Genomic DNA, 12,172 nt, shown 5'->3' with positions numbered 1-12,172 from the left:
GGTTCGAATCCTGCCTCGGGCAAGGATGAGTGTGATGTCCTTAGGTTAGTTAGGTTTAAGTAGTTCTCAGTTCTAGGGGACTGATGACCTCAGCCGTTAAGTCCCATAGTGCTCAGAGCCATTTGAACCAACCCCGGTCGCGTGACGCGCCACAGACCACCTTTCAATTGATTGGCTTTCGCGCTCTAGGCATCTGCAAAGCAATGCCAGTTATGACGATACGAATGTTACGGACAACCGAATACCCACTCCCCGAGGGAAGAATTTCTGCCGGCCGGTGTGGCCGTGCGGTTCTAGGCGCTTCAGTCTGGAACCGGTTGACTGCTACGGTCGCAGGTTCGAATCCTGCCTCGGTCATGGATGTGTGTGGTGTCCTTAGGTTAGTTTGGTTTAAGTAGTTCTAAGTTCTAGGGGACTGATGACCACAGATGCTAAGTCCCATAGTGCTCAGAACCATTTTTTTCAAGAATTTCTCCTCACCGGTCGGGAATCGAACCCGTGCCCCTTCGCTTAGTAATCTGTCGCGCTGTCTGCGCAGCTACCGAGGCGGACCGCCAGAGACATTACCTTTTGTTGTCAGTCGAGCTAGGGGGAAAAGAAATTTACTGCACAATCTAACTAAAAGAAGGGATCGGTTTGTATGACTCATCCTGAGGCGGCAAGGAATTGATAATTAGGCAGCGGACGGAGTGTGTGTGTGGTATGTGTGTCGGAGGGGAGGTGGCGGGTCGAATACTACGAGGGAGATGGAGGGATGAATACAGTAACTGGGTTCTAATAGATATACGTTGAAATAGTTATTCGGCGATGGAGAGGCTTGAACAGAAGAGTTGCATCAAACCAGTCTCCAGACTGGAGACCACAAGAGCAACTGCAATAACATAGCATAACAAACTTCTGTGCGATTTATTATAGTAGTAAAGTATTTTATGGGCGTTATGGAGCAACAGTGTCCGAAAACCTTCATCGTCTCTTCTCTTGCTGATTTAGCTTTCCATGGTCGCCAACATTCACTTCAGACGATGCTTTAACGGTTTCTCAAAAATGGCTCAGCCTGTTTTCTTACCGAATACTGACTAACTGAAGGTCCGCCTCGAATGATCTTCCTCTAATGCGATAGACTACAGTTGACAAAAAGGCGTCCTGAATCAGTGATGTTTTGGAGTATGATTATGAACGTTTACCATTATTAGATGTAGAAGAAACAAGAGTAAGCTTCGCTGTTGCCACTTCCGAATACCGTAGAGTAAATGTCAGAATTACTTATCGCATTGCCTTGAAAGCTGTTTATGAAGTAATTTTGCCTCGTGCGCCTAACAATTTCTGTGTTCGTAGTGCAGTAGCGATCTGCTGCAGTAAACGACTGGTATGCCACGCCCACGCCACCCACGGGACTCTGGAGGCCACACGCTATTCCGGAATCATGGGCTCTGGTAGAAGCTCTCGCGTGAACCACGTGTTGCTCTCAAGTGCCGACAGACACATGCGACCACGTGTTGCTCGCGCCGCGCCGGCAGCAGGGACACCTCCAAGACAATGTCTCGGCGGGCGGCGCAGTACAGAGGGGACGTTTTCCAGCGCAGCTTCTAATTGGAGGCCGGAAGCGACGTCACTGGCAGCGGCTTCCTGCAAGGGAGGCGGCTTGTTTGTGCTTCGGAACTGCTGCCCACGCTCTATGGGGAGGGCCCCGTTCCCACGAATAAGCTGAACGTCTGCACGTTTCTCGGCCGAGCGTAGCCGCTTCCGGCACCTGAGCTCTGAGCGAGGCATCGCTGGTCAAAACTTCGGTGCATTTTTAGAAATCGTTGGATTTATGCGTTTCTCTTCTTTGAATTACTCGTTTCGATAATGAAACGGTGCACCTGCTTCGAGTGTCCAGTATTCAGTCACGTTGACAGAATCGGAAGAATAGTTTGTAATATGCTAAACAAATAATCTGCAGGATTTGTTGTATTAAGTATGTGGGTTCAGACATGAAGAAATTAAGGACACTGAACTACACCACAATCTTTCCACTCAACAGTATTTGATAAATATTAATGTCATATGCGTAGCCTTCGGCTTCGATTAGTTACTGGCGACAGTCCACATGTTAAAATGTGTGTGACGTCGTCGGCCCGAGGGAGGACTCGCTCGCCGGTGACAGTCCAGATGACATTCCATTTTTACTGGTGCAGTAGTGATATAAATAATCAGTGTTGACTAAAACTGGCTCCGAATCCATAGACACACAGCCGTAATAACATTTTGTCTCTAGAGATAGGCACTGGACGTGAGAGATGAGTATGTGAGCACATTCAAAAACTACTGTGTTAGTGTCAGATCATAGTTTTAGGGGTCAGTAGACTAATATGAGACATTATATGAAATTATGTCCGAAAGAACAGACATCACGCGAAATCCGCAGCTGCGATAAATAGTGTATAGATGAAGGTGGAGAGGGGAGAAAGTTCTTATGCAGGTGATACCATCATTTTCTTCTCTTTCCTTTCCTTTCTCCCCCCCCCCCCTCCCCCCCCCCCCCCGCCTCCATCCACCTTCAATCTACATAATATGTATCACAGCTGCGGACTCTGCATGGTGTTCTGTTCCTTCGGACCCCAGTGGGCAATGACTCCACAACCTTCAGTGCACATGCACAGTGTCGTTGCCCCTACAGCGGGAATCTAAAATTAGCGATCATGGAGGACACGGACGGGACTGCGCTGTGTAGAAGTGTTGAGCCGGCAGAGGAGCGTGCCGAAATAGTTCGCGCCTGTGCGACGAACACAGTGTCCGAGTGAGGCAGTGTTTAATGCAAGCTGGTGACCTTTAGTTCGAGTCCTGGTTTGGCACGTTTTCCCACATAACCTCTGATTCAAAACAAAGTTCCGATGAAGCTCATATCAACCCTTCCTTCCCTGTGTCCCCTCTCCACCTTCAACCTACATACTACAATCTGAGACCGCACTGATGGTATCTACGTCATATTTTGGTTGAACTGAACCGTTAATCGTAGTACGGTTACCTACATTGAGCAGAATTCTTACCTCCTGCTTCTGCTTATTTGCTTTAGGTTCACTATTCTACAACATAATTCCGTAAGGTAACAGTATCTGAATATATGCGACACAGGTCAAAACTCTGGACGGCAACTCAAAATTCGGGAGATGTTTAATACAAGATAGGGCGTTCAACTGTGCTTCTTGATTAGTTTATCTGTGTATTGATCCCAGTTTGATTTGTTATCCAACAGGACCTGAAGGAACTACACTCATGCTCATAAATTAAGGATAATGATGATACATGATGAAACAACGCTCTGGCGGGCGGTTTGCCGGTTTAAATCACCTCAGGGTATGACCACAGGGTCCATTTGACTAGCTGTCGTCGCACGGTGGCGCTGGCAGCAGTCCACATTTGCAGAGGTGTGTTGGTGCGTGTCAGAGTACGGTGCAGCGAGTAAGTGTGCAGACTTTTTCAGACGTGCTAATGGTGACCGTGTGTTGAAAACGGCTCAAAGAACACATATTGATGACGTTATGAGGAGTACAATGCTAGGGCGACTGGAGGCTGGTCAAACACACCTCCGTGTGCCACAAAACGCGATCTCAAGATAATAGCAACGATTCCAGCATACAGGAAACGTGTCCAGGCGCTACAGTACAGGACGCCCACAGTGTACAACACCACAAGAGGACCGATATCTCCACATCAGTGCCCGCAGACGGCTGATAGCCTTGTTCGAGACCTTACGGCAGCCACTGGAACAGTTCTCTCCAGACACACAGTCTACAAACGACTGAAAAGATATGGTTCATTCACCCGGAGACCTGCAAGGTGCATTCCACTGACCCCTGGCCACAGGGGAGCCCGCAAAACCTTGTGTCAAGAACACAGTACACGTTCACTGGAACAGTAGTCCCAGGTTATATTCACGGACGAGTCCAGGTATAGTCTGAACAGTGATTCCCGCCTGGTTTTCATCTGGAGTGAACCAAGAACCACATACCAACCCCTTAATCTCCTTGTAAGGGACCTGTATGAAAGTCGTGGTTTGATGGTGTGGGATGGGATTATGACTGATACACACCTGCCTGTCTTTGACAGAGAAACTGTAACAGGTCAGGTGTATCGGGATGTCCTTTTACATCAGGGGTGCAGTGGGTCCCACCTTCCTCCTGATGGATGATAGCGCATGGCCCCACCAAGCTGCAGTCGTGGAGGAGTACCTTGAAACAGAAGATATCAGGCGACTGGAGTGGCCTGTTTGTTCTCCGGACCTAAATCCCATCGAGCACGCCTGGGATGCTCTCGGTCGACGTATCGCTGCACGTCTTCAAACCCCTACGACACTTCAGGAGCTCCGACTGGCACTGGTGCAAGAATGGAAGGCTACACCCCAGCAGCTACTCGACCACCTGATCCAGAGCATGCCAACCCGTTGTGCAACCTGTGTACGTGTGCATGGTGATCATATCCCAAATGGTTCAAATGGCTCTGAGCACTATGGGACTTAACTTCTGAGGTCATCAGTCCCCTAGAACTTAGAACTACTTCAACCTAACTAACCTAAGGACACCACACACATCCATGCCCGAGGCAGGATTCGAATCTGCGACCGCAGCGGTCTCGCGGTTCCATACTATAGCGCCTAGAACCGTTGGCCACTCCGGCCGGCCGATCATATCCCATATTGATGTCGGAGTACATGCACAGTAAACAGTGGCGTTTGGTAGCATATGTGTTCTGGGACGGTTTTCTCGACGTTTCTCCAATACCGTGGACTTACAGATCTGTGCCGTGTGTGCTTCCTATGTTCCTATGCTAATAGGGCTAATTTTGTGTAGTGCCACGTAGTGTGGCACTACATTCCCCAATTATCCTTAATATATGAGCTTGAGTGTATTTGCAGCGTATATCATACACTGTATTATATTTAATGCATACTGATGAAAAAATGCGCAACAAACAATAATTAATGTAGAATAATGAAATTTAGGGACTACTTTTGTCGAGATAATATATTTAACCGCCGCCCCCCCCCCCCCATGAACCATGGACCTTGCGGTTGGTGGGGAGGCTTGCGTGCCTCAGCGATACAAATAGCCGTACCGTGGGTGCAACCACAATGGAGGTGTCTCTGTTTAGAGGCCAGACAAACGCTTGGTTCCTGAAGATGGGCAGCATCCTTTTCAGTAGTTGCAAGGGCAATAGTCTGGATGATTGACTGATCGGGCCTTGTAACATTAACCAAAAGGGCCTTGCTGTGCTGGTACTGCGAACGGCTGAAAGCAAGGGGAAACTACAGCCGTAATCTTTCCCGAGGGCATGCAGCTTTACTGTATGATTAAATGATGATGTCGTCCTCTTCGGTAAAATATTCCGGAGGTAAAATAGTCCCCCATTCGGATCTTCGGGCGGGGACTACTAAAGAGAATTTCGTTATCAGGAGAAAGAAAACTGGTCTTCTACGGATCGGAGCGTGGAATGTCAGATCCCTTAATCGGGCAGGTAGGCTAGAAAATTTAAAAAGGGAAATGGATAGGTGAAAGTTAGATATAGTGGGAATTAGTGAAGTTCGGTGGCAGGAGGAACAAGCCTTCTGATCAGGTGACTACAGGGTTATAAACACAAAATCAAATATGGGTACTGCAGGAGTAAGTTTAATAATGAATAGGAAAATAGTGAAACGTCCCCTAAGAAAAATTATTCAAGACTGTGCTTAAACTGATACACACAATGTTCTTAGCGCAACGCAATCTGACTTTCAAAAATCCCTACAAAAGAATGGCCCTGACTAACATTAACCTATACCTTTCACAAATCGCTTACCTCACCAAAAATTTTCGTTACTCGAACTACTGCAATACAGCGAGCGCCACTACTGCCAGCTAAATAAAAGATTCAAACTGTGGAAGGCACTAACTACTGATAAGCATAGTTAGCAAATGAAAGATTTTTATAGAGAACACACCATGTATTTACCTTAATAGTCATCAAAAGACATAATATATATAGCAGATCATGACATCCAGTCTTACAAATTTCAAAACTCCGCCATCTCTCTCCCCACATCCACCACTGCTCGCGGGTCACCTCCAACTGTGCAACGCTACGCGCTGTTAGCATCCAGCTACCCAACACTACAATGGCAGACAACAATGCAAATTAGCCACAGACTGTACACAGCACAGCCAGTGATTTTCATACAGAGCGCTACGTGGCGTTACCAATAAAGAAACCTAAACAGCCTACATACAATAGGAATGCGGGTAAGCTACTACAAACAGCATAGTGAACGCATTATTGTGGTTAAGACAGATACGAAGCCCACCCCTACTACAGTAGTACAAGTTTAGATGCCAACTAGCTCTGCAGATGACGAAGAAATTGAAGAAATGTATGATGAAATCAAAGAAATTATTCAGATAGTGAAGGGTGACGAAAATTTAATAGTCATGGGTGACTGGAATTCAGTACTAGGAAAAGGGAGAGAAGGAAACGTAGCAGGTGAGTATGGATTGCGGCTAAGAAATGAAAGAGAAAGCCTCCTGGTAGAATTTTGCACAGAGCACAACTTAATCATAGCTAACACTTGGTTCAAGAATCATAAAACAAAGCTGTATACATGGAAGAAGCATGGAGATGCTGACAGGTTTCTGATAGTTTATATAATGGTAAGACAAAGATTTAGGAACCAGGCATTAAATTGTAAAACATTTCCAGGGCAGATGTGGACTCTGACCACAATCAATTGGTTATGACCTGTAGATTAAAAATGAAGAAACTGCAAAAGTGGGAATTTAAGGAGATGGGGCTTGGATAAACTGAAAGAACCAGAGGTTGTACAGAGTTTCAGACAGAGCATAAGGGAACAATTGACAGGATTTGGGGAAAGAAATACAGTAGAAGAAGAATGGGTAGCTTTGAGGGATGAAGTAGTGAAGGCAGCAGAAGATCAAGTAGGTAAAAAGACGAGGGCTAGTAGAAATCCTTGGGTAACAGAAGAAATATTGAATTTAATTGATGAAAGGAGAAAATATAAAAATGCAGTAAATGAAGCAGGCAAAAAGGAATACAAACGTCTCAAAAATGAGATCGACAGGAAGTTCAAAATGGCTAAGCAGGGATGGCTAGAGGATAAATGTAAGGATGTAGAGGCTTATCTCACTAGGGGGTTAGATAGATACTGCCTACAGGAAAATTAAAGAGACCTTTGGAGATAAGAGAACCACTTGCATGAATATCAAGAGCTCATATGGAAACCCAGTTCTAAGCAAAGAAGGGAAAGCTGAAAGGCGGAAGGAGTATATAGAGGGTCTATACAAGGGCGATGTACTTGAGGACAATATTATGGAAATGGAAGAGGATGTAGATGAAGATGAAATGGGAGATACGATACTGCGTGAAGAGTTTGACAGAGCTCTGAAAGACCTGAGTCGAAACAAGGCCCCCGGAGTAGACAACATTCCATTGGAACTACTGACGGCCTTGGGAGAGCCAGTCCTGACAAAACTCTACCATCTGGCGAGCAAGATGTATGAAACAGGCGAAATAGCCTCAGACTTCAAGAAGAATGTAATAATTCCAATCCCAAAGAAAGCAGGTGTTGACAGATGTGAAAATTACCGAACTATCAGTTTATTAAGTCACATCTGCAAAATACTAAAGCGAATTCTTTACAGATGAATGGAAGAACTAGTAGAAGCCAACCTCGGGGAAGATCAGTTTAGATTCCGTAGAAATACTGGAACACGCGAGGCAATACTGACCTTAGGGCCAAACTGCGTTTCTAGCAATTGTAGACTTAGAGAAAGCTTTTGACAATGTTGACTGGAATACTCTCTTTCAAATTCTGAAGGTGGCAGGGGTAAAATACAGGGAGCGAAAGGCTATTTACAATTTGTACAGAAACCAGATGGCAGTTATACGAGTCAAGGGACATGAAAGGGAAGCAGTGGTTGGGAAGGGAGTGAGAAAGGTTTGTAGTCTCTCCCCGATGTTATCCAATCTGTATATAGAGCAAGCAGTGAAGGAAACAAAAGAATAATTCGGAGTAGGTATTAAAATCGATGGAGAAGAAATAAAAACTTTGTGGTTCGCCGATGACATTGAAATTCTGTCAGAGACAGCAAAGGACTTGGAAGAGCACTTGAACGGAATGGATAGGATCTTGAAAGGAGGATATAAGATGAACATCAACAAAAGCAAAACGAGGATAATGGAATGTAGTCGAATTAAGTCGGGTTATGCTGAGGGAATTATATTAGGAAATGAGACACTTAAAGTAGTAAAGGAGTTTTGCTATTTGGGAGCAAAATAACTGATGATGGTCGAAGTAGAGAGGAAATAAAATGAAAACTGGCAATGGCAAGCAAAGCGTTTCTGAAGAAGAGAAATTTGTTAACATCGAGTGTAGATTTAAGTGTCAAAAAGTCATTTCTGAAAGTATTTGTATGGAGTGTAGCCATGATACATGGACGATAAATAGTGAAACATGGACCATAAATAGTTTGGACAAGAAGAGAATAGAAGCTTTCGAAATGTGATGCTACAGATGAATGCTGAAGATTAGATGGGTCGATCACATAACTAATAAGGAAGTGTTGAATAGGATTGGGGAGAAGTTTGTGGCAGAACTTGACCAGAAGAAGGGATCGGTTGGTACGACATGTTCTGAAGCATCAAGGGACCACCAATTTAGTATTGGAGGACAGCGTGGAGGGTAAAAATCGTAGAGGGAGACCAAGAGATGAATACCCTAAGCAGATTCAGAATGATGTAGGTCGCAGTAGGTACTGGGAGATGAAGAAGCTTGCACAGGATAGAGTAGCATGGAGAGCTGCATCAAACCATCTCACGACTGAAGGCCACAACAACAACAACAATATATTTAAGTGATTAATACTACATGATCACAGGTTAATGTACGCTCGAGGTAAGTCATTGGAAACGTGAAATGCTGGTACATTAGTAACTGGCGTAACCGCACGAATATTGCATGTAAATGTACATGCGCTGTGTTGCACAGACGCTGGACGTAAATTTGCCCGTCGCATTTAGTTGAGCTATACAGGGACCCTTAACGCTGTTTCTGGATGACACTGTACTTTTTGTCCCATGATGTGTCATATGTTCTCGACTGCAAACAGATCAGATTATCGAGCTGGTCAAGGCAACATGTCGACAGTACGTAGAGAATGTTGGATTAACACAGCGGTAAGTGGGCGAGCGTTATCATGTTGGTAAATATCCCCTGGAATGCTGTTGGCTAATGACAGCACAACAGGTTGAATCACGAGATTGACGTATAAATTTGCAGTCGGGGTGTGTTGAATGTGTTGAATTACCACGAAAGTACTCCTGCTGTTATAGAAAACCGCATCCCAGACCGTAACTCCAGGGGTAGGTCCAGTGTGTCTAGCACGCCCTCACCCGGCCTCCTAACCACCATATGGCCATCACTGATCCGAGGCACAATCAGCTTCCATCAGAAAACACAACAGATCTCCACCCTGCCATCCAGTGAGCTCTCGCTTGACACAATTGAAGCCACAAATGGCGTTAGCTTGGGGTCAAATGGTTCAAATGGCTCTGAGCACTATGGGACTTAATATCTGCTGTCATCAGTCCTCTAGAACTTAGAACTACTTAAACCTAACTAACCTAACGACATCACACAGCCGTCACAAACATCCATGCCCGAGGCTGGATTCGAACCTGCGACCGTAGCGGTCGCGCGGTTCCAGACTGAAGCGCCTAGAACCGCTCGACCACTCCGGCCGGCAGCTTGGGGTCAGTGGAGTGCACGCCACAGGGCTTTTGAGTCGCAGCTGTCGTTGAAGTAACCGATTTCGATTTGTAACAGTTCATTTTGTCACTGTGGTATCCACAGCTGCTCAAATTGCTGCTGCAAATGTAGTAAGATGCGCCAGAGCCATACCCCGAAAACGATCTTCCTTCTTGGTACCGCCACATGGCCGTCCGGAGCACGGTTTGCTTGCGACCGTACAATTCTCGTAACCACCGCTACCAGCAGTCTTGTATCGTGGCTACATACCTGCCAAGTCTTTCTACAATATTGCAGACGGGACATCCAGCTTCTCGTAGTCTATTAAGCGGCGTCGTTGAAACTCAGTGAGGTGTTGATAATGACGCCTTTGGCGTCTTAAAGCCATTCTTGACTAACGTGAACTCGCTACGTCCAGTCTCAAAGGTAACTAACGCTCAGAGCCGTTACAGAGAGCATTTAAAAGGAAACGTGATTTTCATCGTCGTAGTGGTGCTGCTAACGCCACTCTTTTGCGACTGACGCGAAATGTCAGTAGATATCATCTTTCAAATGTAGAAACGTCTCTATCAAATTTCGTATACCTCGTACAATTTCTTTTTGGTGTTGCGATTATTTTCGGTCACTATATGTTAAATATAGCTCAATGAAGATCTTCGCACGCGTTATTGAAAGCTAATGCTGGGAGCGTCAAGAAACAAGTGTATATCCATTCTAAAGTCACGCACCGTGTTCCAATTTCTGTCCAATCAGCTACTCACTTCAGCCACTGTGTCGACAGTCTTTTAAGAGCCAACGGTTAATAATCACTATTGTAGTTTATTTAGTGCAGCGAGAAGGGGTGGAGCGGGTCTGGGTAAGATTTCTGTTTCCACTGCAGCTACCGACAGTATGAAGTTGTATTGACAATATTTACTGGCGTCGCAGTACTAAACCGACAGGTAATTCGACTTTCATTATTCTCGTTGTTGAGAGACGGTGCACCGTAACAAAACTTTATGTTCATGTACTGTAGCACAATGTTGTCATGTAAGGCCGGTATTACACTATCAAATTTCTTTGTCAAATATCTTTGCCAAAAATCTTTGAAAAATATATTTGATGGTGTAATAGGGAACTTCGTCAAATGACGTCCCATATTTTATCAAATCTAGGGCTTCGCTGTAGATTTGATCAAAGAAGTCGCTTGTCTTCTGTTCACTGCAATATGACATGTTACCACATGGAGCGCTAGCATCGCTGCAGCGTTATATCGTCTGTAGTGTTTTTATAAACATTGCCGGTAAATACAATTGGTGTGTGCCGAAAAATACAAAATTAATGGAGATGTGTGAAGCTCATGAAGCGCTTTACAACGTGAGGCACCCTGAATACAAAAACAGATTAAGAAGATTGGAGACCTGACCCAACCTGACGTAACCTAACCTAACTCAACTCAACCCAACCCACTCTTGTAGCAAGGAATCGGAGTGTTACAGTGAGCAGATGTAGCAGTTCTTCACTGAATATTGTGATGTGTGATATGAGGATACACTTCACTGAGCACATACAGAAATGTATGCTCATCCATTCTTAAGTAATTGATGTACAACTTGACGTCCTCCAGTATAAGTTAACGTAACAAGTTTTGTTGAATGCTGTCATCGTGTCGTCGTAAAACCTTCGACTTCACCCAGGTATGTTTTCTTTTTTTCCGCCGCTTCTCTTCCGCATGTGCACGCAGTGCAGTTGTGGTATATGCAGCTGCTGCGGTTAATTACAAGTTGTTCTTGTCAGCCATCTTGCACTTTGACGAAAAATATGATGAAAGTGTAATACCCCTTCTAGTGCTACGTCAAAGATTTTTGTCAAATATATTTGGCGAAATATTTGATGACATCTTTGATCAAATCTTTGACAAAGAAATTTGATAGTGTAATATCGGCCTAAGCAACCAGAATTAGCGATGTAGTCGCTACAATTTCATTGTCATCAATAATAACAAAAGCCATGGCTCCCAGTGCGTAACATTTGGTGTCTTTTACAAGAGAAATGCGAGTTGCGGTGCCATTGTAGGAAAAACAGCGTTAAAGCGTTCGATTGAGTACTGCACATTTGCTTTATCGAGAACTGCAATTTGTTTGCTAGGTGTGTGTAGGTTGTTCCCCGTCACACGAGTACACAATGAAGTCCACAGAAATTCCATTTTCTGGGAGACGACCGTTACCGCGTCGTCCCCTGTTTTCTCGTACTTCAGGAAACCAACGCGGGTAAGCGTTGAACAAAGAACCATTGTTAGCGCAAGACATATAATTTTCCCGCCGCTAATGCTGTTCATTAGGAGGAAGGAGGAGGCGGCAGTTCTTTGAACAGCGTCAACTGCCTAAACATGCATGTGTGAGGCGTCAGCTACAGCTATGA

The sequence above is a fragment of the Schistocerca gregaria genome, chromosome 1 (assembly GCF_023897955.1).
Source record: "Schistocerca gregaria isolate iqSchGreg1 chromosome 1, iqSchGreg1.2, whole genome shotgun sequence".
NCBI classification, from domain to species: domain Eukaryota; kingdom Metazoa; phylum Arthropoda; class Insecta; order Orthoptera; family Acrididae; genus Schistocerca; species Schistocerca gregaria.
The sequence above is the reverse complement of the archived record's forward strand: the minus strand, read 5'-3'. Positions refer to the sequence as shown.